This window comes from Balaenoptera musculus, chromosome 6 (genome assembly GCF_009873245.2).
Source record: "Balaenoptera musculus isolate JJ_BM4_2016_0621 chromosome 6, mBalMus1.pri.v3, whole genome shotgun sequence".
In the NCBI taxonomy this organism is placed as follows: Eukaryota; Metazoa; Chordata; class Mammalia; order Artiodactyla; family Balaenopteridae; genus Balaenoptera; species Balaenoptera musculus.
This window is the reverse complement of record NC_045790.1, coordinates 84,468,955-84,491,351: the sequence shown is the minus strand read 5'-3', so window position 1 is coordinate 84,491,351 and position 22,397 is coordinate 84,468,955. Positions and strand designations below refer to the sequence as shown.

General features: G+C 36.3%; 1 protein-coding gene across 2 annotated transcripts in view; it reads left to right on the top strand.

Annotated features, from left to right (window-relative positions):
• The window catches only part of ERP44 (endoplasmic reticulum protein 44), an 86,172-nt gene that overhangs the window by 929 nt on the left and 62,846 nt on the right, over nucleotides 1-22,397 (top strand). The window lies entirely within an intron of this gene.

The following is a 22,397-nucleotide window of genomic DNA, read 5'->3' as shown; positions in this document are numbered from 1 at the left end:
TGTAAAGGAATCTTCCTCCAGTCCCTCTTCCTCCAAAGTACATCTTGAGGGTGCAGCCTAAGTAATCCAGGCTGCAGGTCAAATTGAGACAAAAGTGAAGGACTAACTCCATGTGGTAAAATGATGTACCTTTAATTGAGCTAGTGTTATAATACGATATTTGAAGTACTTTAATTGTAGTAGGTTTTTAAAAAGCTAAATTTAAGGTGAACACTAAGTCGAAATCACTCTTGACAATGTAAAAAAATATAATTAAATGACTCAGAGGAAGGCATATAGCTGGTTACCGGCAGAACTGGGATTTGAAGCAGATCTCTTGACTCGCAGTGCTTATTCTGCCATATCACGTTACATTTTTAATATTTGTGTTTGAAATAGTTTCTCTCTCCCTCTCCCTTTTCCCTCTCTCACCATTTTCCCTTCTCTCCCCTCTCCTTCCTCTCTCCTCTCTCTTTTCTTTGTGATTTTCAAGTCATGTTCAAAGGCCTTTGAATATTTGGACCTTTTCAGAGGAAAAGTGCTATAAATTAAGGGGAATGTCAAAGTACTTTTGAGAACTAAAAGTTGCATATAAACATGGTCATGTTAAATGATGAAGTGTCTTAATGGGACTTCTTATAATTATATGGTAATGAATGGCTTCTCTACAGAGGGAAATACTCTGTAGAGAGCTGTTTCTTGGTAATTGCATTATACTCTGTGGCTCTCTTCCTTCTAGAAGTACTGGAATAATACTCATTGTTATCAGAGACCACTTTCTCTTTAAGGATAATAGATACTAATCTTTCCATACCCATAAACATGGCCTGAATTATGAGTTGTTTACCAGAAATTACTTTTAGGTTACAAAAAATATGAAGGGCAAAAAATCTTAAGAGATTGGAAAGAAAAGTTGAAATACTGAATAGGAAAACGACATCAGATGCATTGTTTGGTTGTAGAGCTAAGTTTAAGAAGGAGAAAAGAATTTATTTTGAAATAACTCATGCTTTTTATAGAAAACCTACAAACCCTGTTAAGCATAAAAAAGTTTTTTCTAATACTTTTAAAATCTAGTTAACATTTTGTATACTTATCTCTCTGAGTAAATGTAGAGGGATAGAAGACATTTTAGAGAATACCTGTAAAGGTTAGTAGGCTGGAAAATAAAGCCCAAGAGAAGGTTTAGTAAGCCATAGTTACAAGTCGAGCTAGATTCAGTTTGAACACAGTATTTACCAAAGTAGTTTTAATAGTCATATACCAGTTAGCAAATATTTATAGAACATCTGTCTGATCACAGTTTGAATTACTTATCTAACTAGCAGTTCTGTTCTAGTGATGGAAACTGCTTACTCAGTATCCCACCTGTCTAAAAATATATCCTTTATCTTCTCCAATGTGCTTTCTTCCTCCTCCCTCCAACTTCCCCTCTCAGACTTCAAGTTTATTCCCTCCCACATACAGCCATTGAATATCCAAGTTTCCCCCTAGCTGAGGTCATTTTTTTCCTTAAATGGCCTGCTATAAAAAGCCATATATTCTCTTAACACAATAATTTTTTTTTTCAGGTAAACTCTACCTCAGCCCTAAAGAACTAGATCTATTGAGATTTAGTGGTGTTCATAAGATAACAGCAGAAACATAAAATCCTAAACTTCTGCAGGCAGGTAGTTTTTTTTTTCCCCCTGATCTCAAAAGCATGTTGGGACATATCATTCTATGCCTAAAAAGCCTTTCTGGGATGGGTAACTAAACACAGAAGTTCAATGTGATAACTTTTTTTCCCCCTGAGCTTTTATGTATAGATATCTTTAAAGTCAGGGTCTTAGAAAATGAGTTCTTTTATTTCAGGCTTGCTTTTTGAAACACCCCCATTGCCTTTAAATTATTTTTAAACTCCACTGAATTTGCAGCATGTCTTGGACAAAGTGCGGTAGTATAGGGGTGCACTGATTTTGGATAAATCAGAAGAAAAATTTGAGTCACCTGGCAAATGCAAAGAGGCATAATTCTCCTGATACCTTTTCTGTACCTCATGAATATTTATTGTTTCTGTAACGGTTTGAATTGATCCATTAGATATGTGATTACAACTTTAGTTTCTGAACTGTATAATCTCTGCCTCCATAACTGTTCATCATATTTTGTGGATGATTGGAATGCTGGAGACAGCAATGTTTCTCTGCTAAAACCCCATGTATATAATGTCTGGATTGGGAAATTCCTTCCCAGTTGTGTGCTCTTTTAAGGAGAGCTGCCTGAATCAGAGGAAAGCACCTGGCCAGATGTATCTTGGCATTATCTTTTCATTTTGCTATGTGACAGTCATTACTTGGCAGCTTATAGGATAAGTTAAAGGTACATTTCATTTATCACTAACCGAAGAATCAGTTACTTATTAATTAGCCCTTTTCTGCTTATCTTTCTGCCTGAGATGGGTTTATTCAGGATTAAAAGTGATCATTTTCCCCTTAAATTAATTATTTCTTAGCAGTTGTTCTTCCTGCATTGGTTGTGTACAAGAGTTTTGAAAAGCTGAGATAAGAGAAATAAGACTAAATTGGAATGAAGTTGTCTGATATAGCCTAAATAACCTTCTGTGGTTCAGAGGTTTGTAACCTGCTCCAGTTGCTTTATTGAGAATGCTTTCTTGTTAATCTCTTAATGGTTTATGTTTATAGATCATAAGTTGTTACTAGCTCTGATTGCCTTGTGCCTGGACATTAAGGCTTTTACCATTATTGCTCCTGGTTTGTTCAGTATGTATAAGAAGCCAAGAAGAGTTTGCTTAGGAAACTAAGTAACTCAGAGAGCTAAGTAAACATTTATTTAACTTTTTAAGTACCTTAAAAATAAGTACAGTAGAATTCAGAGATGTCAGTTTTAGCCATTAGTGCCAATGATAAATACTGATTCCTACCTTCAACAAGAGTACTTTTGGAGACATGTAGTTCCATTCATAACTCAGTGAGTTATTTATCCTATTGATACGACTTGCCCCAGATCAGTGGTTTACAAAACTTGGTGGCTCATTAGAACCGCCTGGGGCAGTTTTAATACAATGATGTGTAGGCCCTATATCAGGCTAATTATATCTGTGGGATCCAAACATTGTTCTTTGTTTGTTTGTTTGTTTGTTTTTAATTCCCAGGTCATTTGTTTTTTCTTTAGTATGTCTCTCTAAAAGATAAGAATTAAACAACAAAGGAAAAACCAGAATACCATTATCACATCTAGAAAAAGTAACTGAAATTTCTTTATGTCATCAAATATCTAGTCAATGTTCAGATTTTCCTGACTGTTTCAAAGAAAAAAAAATTTTTTTTTTAAACAAATTGAACATTCAAAGCAGGAGCCATATAAGGTTCATACATCCCAATAGGCTTATATGTTTCTTATAAAACTTTACAAATCTAAAGGCTCACTCTCCATCTCATTTTTTTTCCTTGTAATTTATTGTTGGGGAACCTGGGTCCTCTGTCCTGTAGAACTTCCCACATTCTGAATATTGCTGATTGGATCCTCATAGTGTAGTTTCATGTTTCTCTGTTCCTTTTGTTCCCTATAAATTTGTAATTAAATTTACGTGGGCTTAACCATCAACTCAGTGTATGGTTAGGCATTTGTTTCATTTAGCTTTCAATTTTCAGGTTTTTAAAAAATATCTTCTAATATATAATTATGTAAAATTTACTGCTTCCAAAGCAAATCTTTAAAGCAAACTATGTTTACAGCAGGCTAACTTCTATCCCTGTCTATTCTACTGTCTTAACTTCCTCCTAATATAAGAAACCTTTAAAATTAAAAAAAATTTTTTTAATTCTTCCATTTAAAAAGAAAATGTAAGCAATCTACTTGTACTTATATATGTGTATATTTGTTTCTCCCTCCCCTTGATAAACTCTAGCATATTATTCATACTTTCTCTGCCCACCTCCTTCTCTCCCCTTTTAAACTCTATAAAGTGTATCCTAGAGATCAGGATAGAAATATTCCCTATTTCTTTTAAACTGCTTATTGCTCCTCTGGGTAGATGTGCTACTATTGTTTCCATTCTTTTGCTTTAACAAATGTGTTACTTTGCAAAACTACTTTTGCTAGTGTATCTTTGAGATAGATTCCTGTAATTGAAGTTGCTCAGGCAAATGGTAAATGTATTTGTAACTTTGTAGATGTTGCTAGATAGTGGAAACTCCTCTCCACCTGGAGTTTTGCCGTTTTGAGTTCTCACCAACAATGTAACAGACTTTTCTCATATCCTTGCTAATAAGGTTGATGTCAAATGATTGGGTGTTTGTCAATCTGATAGGTGAGAAATGGTATCTCAGTGCATTTTGACTTGATTCTCTTTTCATGTGAGCTTTTTTATGTGTAAAGGCCATTTGCATTCTTTGACACGGAGTTCTTAACCCTTTATCTCCTTAGTTGATCCAAGGATGCAGCCATATTGAGAAGCACTGGAATATATTACTCTATTCAGTAATATTTCTGATGGGTTAAAACTTGTAAAAGCCTTGGAAAAGATGTCTGATTGTCAGTAATTGAAAACATTTTCCACACTATAGTAGCTCAACTTGTAGATGCACTATATTTTACTTCATCGTTTGTTAAAATACTATTATTTTAATATAAGTTACGGTATTTTTAATATAAAATATGGTTATTGGTCATCTCCAGCTTTTCACAATTGTAAAAAAAAAAAAATGTACAAATGATACATATACAGTGCTGTTCACTGCAGATCTCCAGATATATCCTCAGGTTAATTTTCCAGAATTGTATTTCTTAGATCCTATGGTATATCTTTTATTTAGGATTTCTGATACATTGTACAAATTTGCCCTACTGAAAAGTTGTACAGACATTTATTTCTGTCAACAGTGTATGAGTGGCAGGGCAGGAATAAAGACGTAGACATAGAGAATGGACTTGAGTACATGGTGGGGAGGGGGAAGCTGGGGCGAAGTGAGAGTAGCATCAACATATATACACTACCAAATGTAAAATGGATGGCTAGTGGGAAGCAGCAGCATAACACAGGGAGATCAGCTCGGTGCTTTGTGACCACCTAGAGGGGTGGGATTGGGAGGATGGGATGGAGATGCAAGAGGGAGGGGATATGGGGACATGTGTATGCATATGGCTGATTCGCTTTGTTGTGCAACAGAAACTAACATGGTATTGTGAAGCAATTATACTCCAATAAAGATGTATTTTTTTAAAAAAGGGAGAAACACTTTGGTATTATGCAAACAAAATAAAGCAATTTTTCTGGAAAAAAACCCCAAAACAAAACAGTGTATGAGTATGCCCACTTCCTTACACTCTAGTTACAGTGGGTGTTTTTGTAGTCTGTGCCAATTTAGTAGACCAAAAATATTATCTGATTTAAATTTACGTTTCTGTGATTACAACCAAAGTTGATTTTTTTCATATTTATTAACCATTTATATTCCTGCTTGAGTATGTATGTATGTGTTTATGTTAGTTGCCCCCTTTTCAAAAAATTGTTTACTCATTCTTCTTCCAGTAATTCAGAATAGATGTGCTCACAAGATACAGTTTAAGAATGATGGAAAGTGTTATTTCTTCATGTAGTGTCCATTCATGAGGTAGCGTAGTGCAAAGAATACTGGACTAGCTGTCAGGGCATCTATGTACAAGTTCCACCTCTTCCATATACTTGTATCCTTGGATAAATCACCTAGCTAAATTTTTTAGTCTGTAAGTTAAACATACTGGATTTGATGATTCAGTGATTCTTTGTGTAGTCTATTATGTTTTTTAAAAAGGATATTCCTCTAACTCCCCTAATTAATAAATTTATTATTTGATTGGGTATTTCCTCAAAAAATCTGCTAGCTTTGCAGGTCTGTGCCCCATCACTCTGCTATCCAGTGTAAGGAATAGCATGCTTTGGTCACAGCTCTTCTGATATTGCTGCACTCTGTTTCATTTAACCAAGTAAATGAAAAACAGTTTGACTTTTCACAGCATTCAGTGCTCTTTAACCTACCTTTGATTCCATAGAGAGGAACTACCTATGGCCCAGGCTGCAGGAACTTTATTTCTTTGGTATTATTCTTTCCTTTACTCCTGGCGTTTGAATGCCTGTTTGCTGTCTGCTGTGGAAAAGAAAAAGATAATTGAGATTCATATCATGCTTCCAAGGAATTTATAATTCAGTGGGGGAGACAAGATGTATATGTAAATAATTAGAATTCCAAAATGAAAGTGATAGGTGCCCTTAAGGTATTTGTAGAAGTGGGTTGTAGATCTTGCTATACAGAAATGTGGCGGTGAGCCTGGGCATCACCTGGGATCTTCTTCCAGTGTCCTCACCCCAGGCCTACTGATTCAGAATCTGCACTTTAACAGTGTACCTAGCTGATTCGTATATGCACATTAAAGTATGAGAAGTACAGCTGTAGATGTTTGAAAAGAAGCAAATTTATTCTCATTGGCAGAATCAGAGAAATCTTCTTGAAGGAAGATGAGAGTAGAGCCTTGAAAGGTTAAATTGATGGGTTAATTTTCAGGCTTGAGTGGAATGAATAAGAAGGCTTGTACCCTTCAATAACTTAATAATCTTTAACGTGAATTGGATACCTGCTTTTTTGGTTTCATTTTTTTTTAAGGAGTCTTGCTGTGTGGCTTGCTGACATGGCCAGATGTCAGACTTGGCCTTAAAGAAGCTGGCAAACCCTTTGGCCAGTTTCCATTAGAACAGCTCATTATTATCTTAGCCAAAATAAAAATCATGGTCTTTAGTGGATTCTCACCAGCTTTCCGATTACTCCACTCAAGAGGAGAGGGACAAAAAAGGGACTTTGGAGAAGTTTCTTATGTAATGCCATGGATCTTAGGTCTTGGTTCTATTCTTGTAAAGATTGCAATCAAATTCTAACTGCTTTGATTCCCACGGTAATATTGTGGTCAAGATCTCTGATTCCTCTAGCTCTGTGATTTTCTCGTTATGTAGAACCTTGAATGTTATATTTTAATGTATCTAATTTTTAGTCACCTGAGTTTGTAGACATGAACATTACTAAAATAATAGAGAAAAACAATGAAAATGAAGGAAGAAATCATCTCAGAAAAACATTCTAGTATTGGAGCTAAAGAAAACTGCAGGGTGAATAGTAGAGTGCCAATACTTTACCCATTTCTTCCTCAAGATTATAAGGGTCTAGTAGTAGAAGCTTTGGTAACTGGATTTAAGAGATTTTAGGAAAAGATCTTTAGGAATCAGAAGAATTTTTGACCCTGGAAAAAAGGAATTGGAGGCCTTTTTATTTCTATGGGACTCTATCGTTAGTGTTTTGCTCAGTTCAGTAGGCAGGAAGGGATATAAGAACCATGACTGGGTCACCGGCAGTATAATGACTGGAGTTACAGTTATCTAGAGTTGTACTGTAAACTTAAATTCATTAAAATGGAATAAAATAAAAAATTCCGTTCCTCAGTCACAGTAGCCATATTTCAAGGGCACAGTAGTCACATGCAACTAGTGGCTACTGTACTGAACAATGCAGGTGCTGAAACATTTCCATAGTTGCAGAAAGTGCCATTGGATAGGGCTGGTCTAGAGCTTTGCTCTTGCTGTCTGTCTCAGAAACCAAGACAAAGGTGAGGTAAAGAATGAGGAAAGTGCCTCAAATAGTGTTTCACGGCTTGTGAGGAACACATATTTTACCTGTTCAAGGAATAGCAATAACTGGGAAAAAAACGTCAATAGTCTTATTAGCACAGATTTGGCTTTTGGTTGTTGCCTAATGGCAAATTTAGGGAGGCACCAGAGAATACTAGTTAAAACTTGAAAATAAGAGTTGGAGTGTTAGTATTTTTCTTTTACTAGTTCACAAGGTCATTCAGGGCAAATCTCTTTCCTTCTTGAGGCCTTAGTTTTTCAACTGAAGATTGAGTAGGACTGCATAGACTGTTTGGAGGAGTCTAGCAGACCTTCCAATGGAATGTGACTGGGACGTTGGGACTTGATGGCCTACAGTTTGTCTCTGTGATAAAGTCCCTTTTGAAGTCTTCATCTTTAGAAATGATATAGAGACAATTTTATTAAGTACATACCTACATTTTTAGTTAGTAAAATTACCTGTAAAAAGATGGCCTGTTGATACATTCTGTTTGCCTCAGGTATCAGAAGGGTACCCTTGCCAGGAACTTAATCTTCTAATTTGATAAACTCAGAAATTACTGTGCATCTCTTCCTGCATACTTTAAAATGGCCAGAAGTTGTATGAGCTCATGAAGACAGGCTAATATTTAATACACATAGCAGTTTTCTAAATTTGAGCCAACTCCAAAATGTGAAGAAAGTATGATTTAGTGATGGAGTAGAGATCATGAATAAGTTTATAAGGTAAAATATTAAATGGAGTTAAAATTTCTTTGTCCTTTGGACAAGATACTCATATTTACATGCCTGCTGTTTAGGTGTTTTGTTGTATTTGAAGTTTTGTAAAATGTAGGGGGAAATGCCAGCTCTTAAAATATTACTGACACAACATTAAAGTCTATCTGTGAGTAAAGAACAGTTTCAGCTGTGAATGTGATCTGAGAGAGAAATTTGCATATTTCTCAATTCCTTTCATTTTATTGCTATGGTTCTGGCCCAATTGCAGTAAAATCCCAGCTAGCTGGTAAAAGCTCACGTTTCTGTAATGACTTCACATTCTGAAAGAGCTACATTTTTTTTTTTGCAGTCAAAATAATTCTTTGAAAACAGCTACTCAAATTGACTCACTCCACAGTTTCTAGCACCAGTTTTTACTATAAGAATGGATACTGGGCTTCCCTGGTGGTGCAGTGGTTAAGAATCCTCCTGGCAACGCAGGGGACACGGGTTCGAGCCCTGGTCTGGGAAGATCCCACATGCCATGGAGCAACTAAGCCCGTGCGCCACAACTACTGAGTCTGCGCTCCTGAGCCTGCAAGCCACAACTCCTGAAGCCCGGGTGCCTAGAGCCTGTGCTCTGCAACAAGAGAAGCCACCGCAACGAGAAACCCACGCACCGCAATGAAGAGTAGCCCCCGCTCACCGCAACTAGAGAAAGCCCGCGCACAGCAACAAAGACCCAACGCAGCCAAAATAAATAAATTAAAAAAATAAATTTAAAAAAAGTTATTAAAAAAAAAGAATGGGTACTGATTCTCATAGGAAGTCTTGTGATCTGTTCACAATTAACACAAGTACCAGTGTTGCAAGATACTTGGTTCTTTACTTAATCTTTGAATGAACAGTTTCACATACCCTAATTTTGCTTTAGAACTATAAAAACTGTGCTACATTTTAAAGCATGTTCTACTTATTTGTTTTAAAAATTGTCCAGTTTGTTTATTAATTGTGCCTGTACTCTGGTCTTAGAGTGTCTTCCAGAGATAAAGTGAAGTATTGGCTGGGCCAAAAAGTGCCTTGGGGTTTTTAAGTAAAAACAAAAGACACATGTTTTCATTTTCACCAAGAACTTTATAGAACAACGTGTTCACCCTTTTGTTCCACTACCTTCTGCCATTTTTCAGGCAACTTCATAATTCCATCTTCCCAAAACTTTTTATCTTTTTGAGCAAAGAACTGTTACAGGTGCCTTTTACAGTCCTCCAGGGAATTGAAATTTTTCCCATTAATAGAATTTTGTAAAGACTGAAATAAATGGAAATCTGAAGGTGCAATGTCTGGTGAATACAGTGGATGAATCAGAACTTCCCAGCCAAGTCGTAACCGTTTTTGCCTGGTTATCAAAGAAACTGTGGTCTTGCGTTATCCTGATGGAAGATTATGCGTTTTCTGTTGACTCATCCGGGATGCTTTTCGTCGAGTGCCGCTTTCAGTTGGTTTGATTGGGAGCACTACTTGTTAGAATTAATCGTTTGGCTTTCCGGAAGGAGCTCATAATAGAGGACTCCCTTCCAATCCCACCATATACACAACATCACCTTCTTTGGGTGAAGACCAGCCTTTGGTGTGGTTGGTGGTGGTTCATTTCATCTGCCCCACAATCTCTTCCGTTCCACATTATTGTACAGTATCCACTTTTCATTGCCCGTCACAATTTGTTTTAAAAACGGAACATTTACATTATGTTTCAGTAGAGAATCACATGTGGAAATATGGTCAAGAAGGTTTTTTTTCCACTTAACTTACGTGGAACCCAAACATCAAAGCGATGAACATAACCAAGCTGGTGTAAATGATTTTCAACGCTTGATTTGGATATTTTGAGTATGTCGGCTATCTCTTGTGTGGTATAAGAAGACTGTTATCAATTATTGTTTCGATTTGATCGCTATCAACTTCAACTGGTCTACCCAACCATGGAGCATCGTCCAGCAAGAAATCTCCAGCACAAAACTTCGCAAACCACTTTTGACACGTTCAATCAGTCACAGCAGCTTCTCCATACACTGCACAAATGTTTTTGTGCATTTCAGTTGAGCTTTTACCTTTCTTGGAATAATAAAGCATAATATGCCAAAAATGTTGCTTTTTTTCTTGCATCTTCAATATTAAAATGGCTACACAAAAACTTACCAATTTTGATAAGTCTTTTTTTAAATGCACGCTGATATGATAGCTGTCACAATACAATCTAACAAAATTGTTTTGAATGAAGTTGAAGACAACTAAGTGCTACTAGAGCCATCTTATGGAAAAAACTAAATGAACCTTTTGGCCCACCCAATATTTTCCATTAATAATAACTTGAAAATATATCAGCTAAAGAGAAGACTTTTAGGAGAATATTTAATTTAGGAGTCAGAGATGTGGGCTCAAATCTTGGATCTGCTGCTTTTCACCTTTGTTATCTTGCCTGTTAACCTCTGAGGAATAATACAGGTTTTGTGTCTGACTTATAGGAGGTGTTATTTGCATGCTTCTATGATTTTGTGGAACAGAAAGTGTTAAAAAGGTATCACGCTTTCTTATTCTTAGATCTTAGTTTCTAGTACAATACCTTACACAGGTTAAGTGCTTAATAATAATTTATTGCGTGTATGGAAAAAAGAAAAGGTACAGCTAGGGTAAGGAGGATCAGGAATGCCCAGGGGAGTGGGAGTTTGTAAGCATCACCAAGAAGGTGAGCCTTGAACTAGGTGAGGAAGTTAGTCATTTGAATTTCTTGGGGGGAAGAGCCTTCCAGGCAAGGGCATTAGCCAGTGCAAAGTTCCTAAGTGTCACAGGCATATTCAAGGAGCAGCAAGGAGGGCAGTATAGCTGTCATGCTGTGAAGAAGGTGCAGTGTATTAGAAGATTAAGTCGGGAATTCCCCGGCGGTCCAGTGGTTAGGACTTCGCACTTCCACTAAGATCCAGCATGCCATGTGGCTGAGCCAAAAAAGAAAAAAATTAAGTCATGTAGCTAAAACACATTTTCCAAAACTGTGCTTACTATGTATGTTGTTTGCTGATGTTTTCTTTTTTCTTGTTTTCTATTCTGTGCTTTATTTTTTTAAAAAATCGCTGATCTGACCCAATAAGGTAGAACTCCATAACAGGGTTGCTGGTAATATTGATCTCCTCAGCCCTGGCCCAATTGGCTCTGCTGGGAGTTGCCTTGGCTGTTTACCCCAGTGTTCCCCCAGTTTGCTATTTTCAAAATATTCCCTATGTGTGACAGGATGGGTCACAACCTGCAGTTGTAATAACTTAAACTGTGAAAACAAAAGATTTCCTGACATATTTTTTGATTCCTGAAAGCAGTATACTTTCATGGTACAGAAAAGCGTAATGAAGAAAAAAAGTACATACCCCTACCACTGATAACATTTAATGAATATCCTTCCAGTTCTTTTGTGTGCATATTGAAAGGACTTTTAACAGTAAAATGTACGTTTTGAACAACGTAGGGTTGGGCTCTCACTCTTGTTTGGTCGTGGTGTAGAGTGGTAGACTGCCAGCTACGTGGGAACAGAAGATGATGCCCGTGTGTATACCTGTGCTTGTACTCATAGAACTTGGAAATGGCACTGAGCTTGACCACTTAACTTTAGAAAGTTATTTAACCTTTCTGAGCTTCCTTTTTCTCACCTTTCAAATGAGGATACAGCCCTCTTTTGAAGAATTCTGGGAAGACAAAATGAGACTGTTTATGAACGTGTCCATGGTACGCTGTAGGCACTTAAACTTTTCCGACTTCTGTCACATCATAGGTGTTCAATAAATGTTGTTTAGATGAAGGAATCAGTGAGTGAATGAATGATTGAATACATTTGCTGCTTTGGGTAACTTTCAAATTGTTCACCCTGTGGTATTAAAATTGTGTGCACTGAAGTAATGAGCTGGCGTGACTAGCTTCCAGCCCCCTGTGGTCTTCTGATGCTAATTGCACTGTCAGTATTATACTAACAAAAACAGCTTAAAAATGTGACCATGAAGTGAATAAATTATCTGTCTAGTTCTGTTTTATAACTGTACTTAGTTTTGTACTTAAATTCAGTATATAATGATGAAAATAGTTTATGGAAACAGTTGTATTTTGTTGTACAGACCACTGGTTTTAGAATTAAAAGAGACCTGGGTTTGAACCCTGTTCTGCTACTAGTTTGCACAAGTCACTTAGCCTATTTGAGTCGTAATCCTTTAGCAAATATTTGCATATACTATGTGTCACATACTGCATACTTTCATTTTCCTCATTTATAAAATAGGGATAATATAATTTCCTACTTCAGCTTCAAGAGTTGATGTGATGATGTAAAAGAGATATGTGTTTGTAAATAGTAAATATATATATTGTTACATTGAAATATTCTTGTGTGCTTCAAACATATGTTTGTTACTCAGATTTTTTTTTCCCCCAGAAGCCTAGGTATGCAATGTAGTTCATCCCTTTCAGGGAGAGTTGATGCATTATGGAAATAGTTCTAGGGTCTGAGTTTCCGGGATAACTGACAATACTAGAAGTAGAGTGACTTTGAAGCTGGAAAGACCTAGTTCATTCTTGGTTCTGCCTCTTTGTAGCTGTGTGATATTAAGCAAATTTCTTTATCTTTCTGACCCTCCAATTTCCTATTTTGCAAGTGGGGATAATTATTTTGCAAGGTTATAAGATTAAGATATAATGTATATTAAGTACTTTGCATCATGTCTGGCGTATAGAAGAGATTTTTGTTTTGTAAGGTAATGGATAGAGAAGGAAAGGTTGCCAAGTGGATAGAGTTGTCATTACAAAATGGAAGAAGTACCTTGGAGGAGGATTGCGCTTGTTTTGACAATCTCTCTGTGCTTCTAGTGCCTTTTCGACCTTCTGAAATGAGTAAATGGATGAGGCTTTTTATTTTAAAAGTCTGATTCTAAATATTAGTGGTTTCTTAAAGTGCTTATCAACTTGTCTCTTTCCCCTGGTAAGTTACGGCATAGTCTTATCAAAATAGTGACAAATGTAACTGTTATTGATAAAAATAAAAATCTAACTTGATATGCATTTCTGCCTTTAATACAAAAGCAAATAAATTCCTGTAAGTGGTATAAATGGAAGTGGGAAACATGCTTTATGCTTTGCTGTTTGAAAGGTATCATTTGCTCCACAGAGAAAGGCATCATTTCTTTTACTTTGTACATTCAAAAAATACATCCCTGACTGTTGTAGTTGACTAGATATTTGGAAAATGATGATGATTCTTTAGAAATATATAATCTTTCTCTAGTAGAATTTAGTTAGGGAAGAGAAGATGATTATAGCGTATTTTGGTCACTGAAAAGAGGCAAACGTAAAAATCCTATTTGTGTAAGTGTGGAAGATTTCAAATTGCTGGTTATATAGTTTCATATGTTCCTATAAGCTTAACTTACATATACCATAGTTATCCCTTAAATATTGCTTCCAGTGAGGTGTGAAGTTATTTACACATAAGCATGTATGATATCTCCTACTTATAGTAAGTTTTGGCCATTAATCTAAATCTGCTTATAGATTTGATGAAAACTGAGGATATAACAGATCTTCTTGAATTTAGATACTGTGATGAAGGTATTTGGTAAGAACCTGTCGGCATATAAGATAGTTTATAATGAGAATTTCATCTTGGATCAAGAAAAGCTCACCGTACGGTTTTCTTTTTCTAATCTCATGAATACATCTACAAACCCCTTCCATTGGGAAGATGGGTACTTGGTTAGAAGAGGAGGGTAAATTGTGTTTTCCAGTCCACAACACTGTTATAAAGACCTCCTTCATATGCACTGGTTATTGTCTGGAACAAAAGAGTGGTTAAGGTAAATATATAGTAAGATGAGCCCTCAAGAAATAGCTTTTAATTCTGAGAAGTATCCAATATTCTGTAGCAAAATAATCAGATTTTCAGTCTTCTTTTTCTCATTTGGCCCATGAGGCAAGAGAAACCATCACTGAAGTAGTTAATTGTACTTAAAGTGTAGTGTTTGATGCCTTAATGTAAGTCTTTCTTAGCTTACATTATTTGGGGAATACTTATATGTACAGTGGTACTAACTTCCCTTGATCATCTTTAGCTGTTATTTCTAATGCAAAATAGATTGTGATATATGAGGAAATTAGCAGAGAGTTTGTCTATATTCCTACATGAGTTGATTTTCCAAGAGTATACTACTTTGGAATATTACTTTGAAGTACTAAGTTAATAAATATCCCTGAATAGTCTAAAGATGGGATAGAAAATATTTTCTTAATGGCTTAATATGCACTTTTATTCAGGTTGTTTAAATGGTTTTTAGTTTAAGGAACAAGGGTGTCTTCTAGGCAGATTTTCTTCTAAGAGAAATACAGGACACTTGTATTACTATCAAAGTTTATTATCCCATTGTCAGGACTGGGGTAATTCCTATCAGTAAGTTGTTTTAGGTAATTAAAGTCAGTTTCATTCACACAAACTAAATATATGTGAATGTGTCCTTTTTTTTTTTTTTTTTTTTGGAAATCATTAAAAAATATAAAGAAGCATTTCTCTTTCTGCTTAGCTTCTGAAATGATGTTTGTTATGCCTAGTTCATAAGTCCAGAGTGACACATCATACAAGGAATGGCTAATTTCATCTGTTGGTGGCAGGCAGAGCCTATGTGATTTTGTTTGATTTGCATCTTGTGAAAACAAATTTTAAATTTGTAGATTGAAAGTGTTTTAAGTAGAGGAGCTGGTGTCTGCCTTACTGGTGGCTACCAGACATGATTTAACTGTTTAAAAATGATGATTGTGATGTGTTCCCTAGGTCAGAGTAGCCTCCTAATTGTGAATTAGACTACCCTTTGGTAAGTCTCTCACTTATACCCTTATAACATTTCACTCTAAGTACCCTGTTTCTTCTTGAAATAGTGTTCCCCCTGCTTCTTTTATGCTCCAGTGGTTCACTCTGTTTCTCTCTTTCTCTGTTCCTCTTTCTGTCCCCCCTCCCCCTCACTGGCTAGAGAAAGGGAAAAGGCCTACATTTAAGTGACAGAAGGGACAGTAAGGAGGTAAATGTACTGTCTAAGAGCTTCTTTTCTCCCTTCCCATCACATCTTGTCATCCAGTCATTTTAACTCACAGCTTTACCTATCGCCTCTAAAGACTGGAGTAGCTTGGGAGTCTTTTAGTGTTTTGTTAGTGCCTTGGGCGCAGGTGCTTTCTTGGTGTTTTAGTCCTTGGTGTGAACAGTAGTCAAATACAGTTTCCAGACTCTTTCTGCTAGTTGGTAGAAGGCAATTCATCTTCTGTCAGCTGTTTTCTCATTGACTGGGCAAGGCATATGACTAGTGAAATTGAAGTAGATCAATGACTGCATAGTAATTCTTTCTCTAAAATAGTCTTACTCTCCTTTCAGTTCCTCTAGTCACCTAGGTTTATAGCTTTGGCTCATTGACTTTTGCAGCCCTTTAGTTTGTCACCATGACCCATTTGTCTTTCTTTTGAAAGTTTCTCCAAATCTCCCCACCTCAGTCCAGGCCCCTGTTTCCCTTCCTTCCTTGTATTACCATTTCACTCTCTTAGCTGTATAGTCTTACTTCTCCCCAGTAAAGGGAGGAGCACAGTAATTTCAAGACTTAAAGATTAGTGCTCCCGCCTTACTGAGAAGTCTCCCATGGCTTCTTACTTTCTGCTACAGCAGATATCAATTCTTCTGTCTGGCTTTCAAGGGTATTATACTTACTCTGCTAACACCTTGGTTTTTTCCTTAACATTCTGGCCCCAACCTAACCTTCCAGCTTCATCTCCTACTACTGCATTACATGAACTTCCTTAGCCAGGCTTTCTCTTCACTTACTTCATCTATAGAAACTACTCTGCTCATTAACTGATACAGCATTCTCTGCCTTTTTTCTGCCCTCTCTCTAAATTTTTCTGTAAGCCTTACAGTACTTAAATCATACATCTGGTAGGCTAACTTTCCATGCACGGTCATGAATCTCTTGAAGGACAGAATGTGCCTTTTATTCCCTGCAGGCCCTACCTGGTTCAGTGCTTCCATCCCCATAGGTTCTCATCGAAGGACTTCGGTGAGCTTGTGGGAGAGCAGGTGGATATGTTCCTGGTGAGCTGTACATGATAGAATTGTGATGAATGTGTAGAAGGTAAAGGTGAGCAGATGTTCAGCCCAGTAGGGTAAAACTTTCCACTTTAAAGTGTATTGGTTCGTCCTGTGAGTTCTCTATAATAGCTAGTGTTCAGTTGAAGGCTAAATGGTCATTCTGCCAAGGCTGCTGTCAAGGAGAGTCCTGCACGAGGTAGGAGGGGAGGGTATTATTCAATCAGATAAACTAGTGCCTCCTTCACTTTGTAATTCTAAATAAGTACTATTTTGACCTAATAAAATAGAGGCCAGAGAGGCTGATGGGAATTGAGGAACTGACAAAGGTAATGATAAGAAGTTAAACAATAATACTTGTAATTTATAGCTGAGTAATCTTTGTAGTTTATAGACCTGTTTTTCAGTGCTCTCTTTACATCTCGTGATGTTGAAAACAAAATTCAAAATTACAAAATATATTTTTGTGGCCTTCACATTTGGTTATTTCTTTGACTACTGAGAGAGTTCCATTTAGAAGATTATCTAGCCTACATAGATGCTTTATCCGAAAACTTTATTGTTTTGAGTTACTGAAAACAAAATGTTCATCGGAACTGCTGTGTTCATTTTACTTACGATAAATAGGAAAATTTTACTCCTTCCTGCAAGGATAGAGAATGTGAACTTCGGTTGATTGAAACTTGCCTTTTTCTCTCTTTTTAAATGATTCCAATGGTGATTCATTCTCTTAATTTGATTGTGAATTGATTTGTCACTTTTTTACTTGCTAGTTTGTCCTAAGGCAGGCCAAGTATTCTTCTCAAGTCTTTTTGGGGGTGGGAGGTCTCTAGAATTATTGCTGTTTGATGAATTATATGTTTTTTCTATTTAAAAGTGATCCTTTTCACTGTCATAATTTGAGTTCTAGTCCCCAACCAAAGATTTCAGAAAATGCTTTCTAACAGCAAAGTAAATGTCATTCATGTCCTCTCCCAGCTTTAAGTAGTTGGGCTTCTCTTGAGGTCTCAAAGAATTGTAGAATGTCTAAACATGGAAGAATTTTAAAGTTACTTGGTTAATCTCTTTGTTCATTAAACATTGTGGAGTCTCTACCAAGTAAATGAATAAAACAGTATAAAAACTACACTTCATTGGCAAAATAAAATTTTACTAAAAAATAGTAAAGTAAAATAAAATTTTTGCAGAGTAGAAAATTTTAATTTTAATGATGTCCAGCTTATCAATTCATTCTTTCATGGATCATGCCTTTGCTGTTGTATCTAAAAAGTCATCACCAAACCTAAGGTCATCCAGATTTTCTCCTGTGTTATCTTCTAGGAGTTTTATAGTTTTGTGTTTTACATTTAGGTTAGTGATCTATTTTGAGTTATTTTTTGTGAAAGGTGTGTGGTCTGTGTCTACATTCATTTTTTTGCATGTCCAGTTTGTTACAGCACCATTGTTGAAAAGGCTGTCTTTTCTCCATTGTATTGCCTTTGTTCCTTCATCAAAGATCAGTTGGTTCTATTTATCGGGGTCTATCTCTGGGCTGTCTCTTCTTTTCCATTGATCTATTTGTGTATTTCCATTGATCTTTTGCCAATACCACACTGTCTTGATTACTGTGGCATTATAGTTAGTCTTGAATCTGTGGTGTCAGTCCTCCGATTTTGTTCTTGTCCTTCAATGTTATGTTGGCTATTCTGGATCTTTTGCCTTTGTGTATAAACTTTAGAATTATTTTCTCAATATCCATAAAATAACTTGCTGGGAATTTGATTGGGTTTGCATTAACTCTGTAGATCAAGTTGGGAAGAATTGACCTCTCGACAAATTTTGAGTTTTCCTGTACATGAACGTGGAATAACTCTCCATGTATTTGGTTCTTCCTTGATTTTGTTCATCAGAATTTTGAAATTTTCCTCATATAGATCTTGTACATATTTTGTTAGATTTATACTAAGTGTTTCATTATGGGGGGTGCCAATGTGATGCTGTATCTTGAATTTCATATTTATCTTGTTTATTGATTTAGGAAAGCAACTGACTTTTGTATATCAACATTGTATTCTGCAGCCTTGCTATAATCGTTTATTTGTTCCAGCAGTTTTTTTGTCATTTGTTTTGAATTTCTACATAGATTATCATGTCATCTGCAAACAAAGACAGTTTTATTTTTTCCTTCCCAGTCTGCATGTTTTATTTCCCTTTCTTATCTTATCACATTAGCTAGGATATCCAGTATGATCTTGAAAAACAATGGTGTGAGGAGACATCCTTGCCTTATAACTGATCTCAGTGGGAATGCTTCAAGTTTTTCACCATTAAGTATGATGTTAGCTGTAGGCTTTTTGTATGTTCATTAACAAGTTGTAGAAGTTCCCCTCTATTCCTAGTTTACTGAGAGTTTTTATCATGAGTAGGTGTTGGATTTTGTCAAATGCATTTTCTGCATGTATTGATATGATCATATGACTTTTCTTCTTTAGCTCATTGATGTGATGGATTACATTAAATGATTTTCAAATGTTGAACTGGCCTTGCATACCTGGGGTAAATCCCACTTGGTCATGGTGTATAATTCTTTCTATTCACTGTTAGATTTGATTTGCTGATATCTTTTGGAGGATTTTTGCATCTATGTTCATGAGAGATATTGGTTTGTAGTTTTATTTTCTTGCAATGTTTTTGTCTGGTTTTGGTATTAAGGTAATACTGGCTTCATAGAATGTGTTAGGAAATATTCCCTCTGCTTCTGTCTTCTGAAAGAGATTGTAGAGAATACGTATAATTTCTTCCTTAAATGTTTGGTAAAATTCACCAGTGAACCCATCTGTGCCTGGTGCTTTCTGTTTTGGAAGGTTATTAATTATTGATTCAATTTCTTTAATAGGTATAGGTCTATTTAGATAGTCTGTTTCTTCTTGTGTGAGTTTTGGTGGGTTGTGTCATTTGAGGAATTGGTCCATTTCATCTAGGTTATCATATTTGTGGGCACAGAGTTGTTGTTAATATTCCTTGATTATCCTTTTAATGTCCATGAGATCTGTAGTGATGTCCCCTCATTCATTTCTGATGTTTGTAATGCCTAATTATGCCAATGCTTTTTCCTTCTTTCTTTACCTCTATCTCATGGCAGTTAAGAAAAGGGAGACAAAAATGCACAAAGGAGATAGATTCCTAAATTCAGATTTCCTTTTAGCAAACCATAGTCATTTCCTGATTAATATTTTGGTAGACACATACTACATGGTAGTGATGGAGGTCATGAGATAATGACCCTTAATATATATGAAAGCTTTGAGATCATCTCTGGGGGGGTTTTAGACCAAATGAGGGAAAGACAAACCCATTTGCTTTACAAAGTTAATTAAAACAGTATGTGGCATATGAGGCAGCATTAAAGAGTCTCTCTTCTAATGATTATTTAATTAGTTTAGATGTCTCAGCAAGTATATGCACTTTCAGGGCTTCCCTGGTGGCACAGTGGTTAAGAATCTGCCTGCCAATGCAGGGGACACGGGTTCAAGCCCTGGTCCAGGAAGATCCCACATGCCATGGAGCAACTAAGCCCGTGCGCCACAACTACTGAGCCTGCACTCTAGAGCCCTCGAGCCAAAACTACTGAGCCCGCGTGCCACAGCTACTGAAGCCTGCACACCTAGAGCCCGTGCTCCACAACAAGAGAAGTCACCGCAATGAGAAGACTGCACACCGCAACAAACAGTAGCCCACCACTCGATGCAACTAGAGGCAGCCCGCGCACAGCAATGAAGACCCAATGCAACCAAAAATAAATAAATAAAAAATTTAAAAAAAAGTATATGGCCTTTCAAGGACTACTTCTGATTGACATTTAGAATTGGTTTGGTTAGAAGTCATAAGACAATTATTAAGATAACATGTTTTTAAAGTAAGCAGTGGATTAATACATTAGGCCTATATAATAATGGAATCATCCTTGGATTTGGTAATAAACATATTTTTACCCTAGAACATAGTACTGAAGAATAAGAAACTAGAAAGCCCGAGTTCATTGTAGAACTAAATGAATGTAGAAAGTAGGAAACCAGAGGTTTCACTGAAGAACAGTTTTTCATTGAAGGCTGTTGACTCACCAAAAAAAAGTCAAGTTCACATGTTTAATAGTGAAATAAAAGCATTCTTTGACATATGTAGGAGATATTTCCTTCATATTCATATTCTGCATTGTAGAAATGCATATGCTACCAGCAGAATCTGGTAAATAAGAGAGTTAAAGAATTTAAATTACATAAGTGAAAACATTGGTATTTATTTCACTATATTATATTATATATTCGCTGTCTTTCCCATCCTACTTCCCCATTTTTCTATGGGTCCTTCCTTTTTCTCCCAAATAAGCTGCTTGTACTTTACCACTTGTCTCAGGGATCCACTTCTGGTGGGAGCCCAAATGAAGATAGGCTGTCATTTTTCCTATAAAATTCCCTTTATTTTGACATAGCTGCTTGCATCCTCATGGTGTCATGTTACATGTTCCTCTGTATTCATTGTTTCCTATACACTAGTTCTTGGGCTTGATTAGATTGAGGTCAGGTTCAGTTTTGGGGGGTTAAGATTACTTAATAAGTGGTGCTTTTTATTTCCTATTGCATCCTATCAAGAAGCATTAGTATATAATTAACACTGCTGAATGCTATATGAAAGTTGTAATGAAAGTAAATCCTAAGCGTTCTCATCACAGGAAAATATATTTTTTTCTTTTATTTTGTTTCTGCATGAGATGATGGATGTTTACTAAACTTACTGTGGTCATCATTTCATGAGTGTGTACATCCAATGATTATGCTGTACGCCTAACACTTACACAGTGCTGTATGTCAATCATATCCCAGGAAAACAGGAAGAAAGAAAAAAGAAGCGGTAATATGTAGTTGTCCCACTTTCAGTGATGTTAAGATTGTTCAGTGACATTGTTGATGCAGTTGTTCCACATTAAGATTAACTCAAGGCTTCTTGAAACCTAGGCAAAAAGGGAGTATGACATACTGTGTAATTCTCATTGTTCAGTGCCCAGCAGTTATCTTTTGGGAATAGATCATGACTTTGCAGGAATTATGGTGACTCTTAAATTAAAATACTTGAGAGAGAATCTTCTCTTTCTCTTTTTTAATATGAAAGTGAAATTGTTAAGTTTGATGATCTTGCCAGATGTAATATAAATATCTATATAATGTTATTCACACTCCTTTCCCCAGTGCCTAGGACAGTGCCTAGCATGTAATAGATGACTCAGTGAAAGATTTGTGGAACGACCTAACAAAAGAACGCATGTACCAACATGTTTGTAGACTCTCTTAAGGGAACTTTCTTTCATCAGGCACCCTGGGGAAGAATTACAGTGTAGCACAAGGAGGGCAGTCATAATCTTCTCTTGGCATATATGTATGAATGTTTGTTCTGGACTATTACAAGATCCAGTGCTAGGTACTAATCGGGAGACAGTGATGAATGGAACATTGTCTCACACATCCCCCCCACCCCGCCCCTGCAGCCCTGGGTCCCAGAGGATGTACAGAAAAAGAAGAAAACAATTCTCATCTTGAATTTTCTCCCAGTTCCTATGCTTTATTAGTACTTTCATTGCTAGGTCTGGGTTTTAGTGAGGTGTTCGTTTTAACAGAAAAATCCTTTCCACACATTGAGAAGCTCATTCCCAGTTGTGAAGAACTTTTTGTAATAAGAGCATTCTTTCCTGAAGGTCGGAGAAGTGCACTGTCTATTCCAGGTAAATTAATTCATCCCATTTTTAGGATACAGTGAAGAACAAAACACAACGTCAATTTTTAATGGAAATTCATGCATGATTAATAACTAATATGCAAGAAAAAGAATGAATTGCAACAATTTTTTTCTTTTTATTTTCTATGGTTGTTTTTACTGGCAGAATTTGATTTTAGG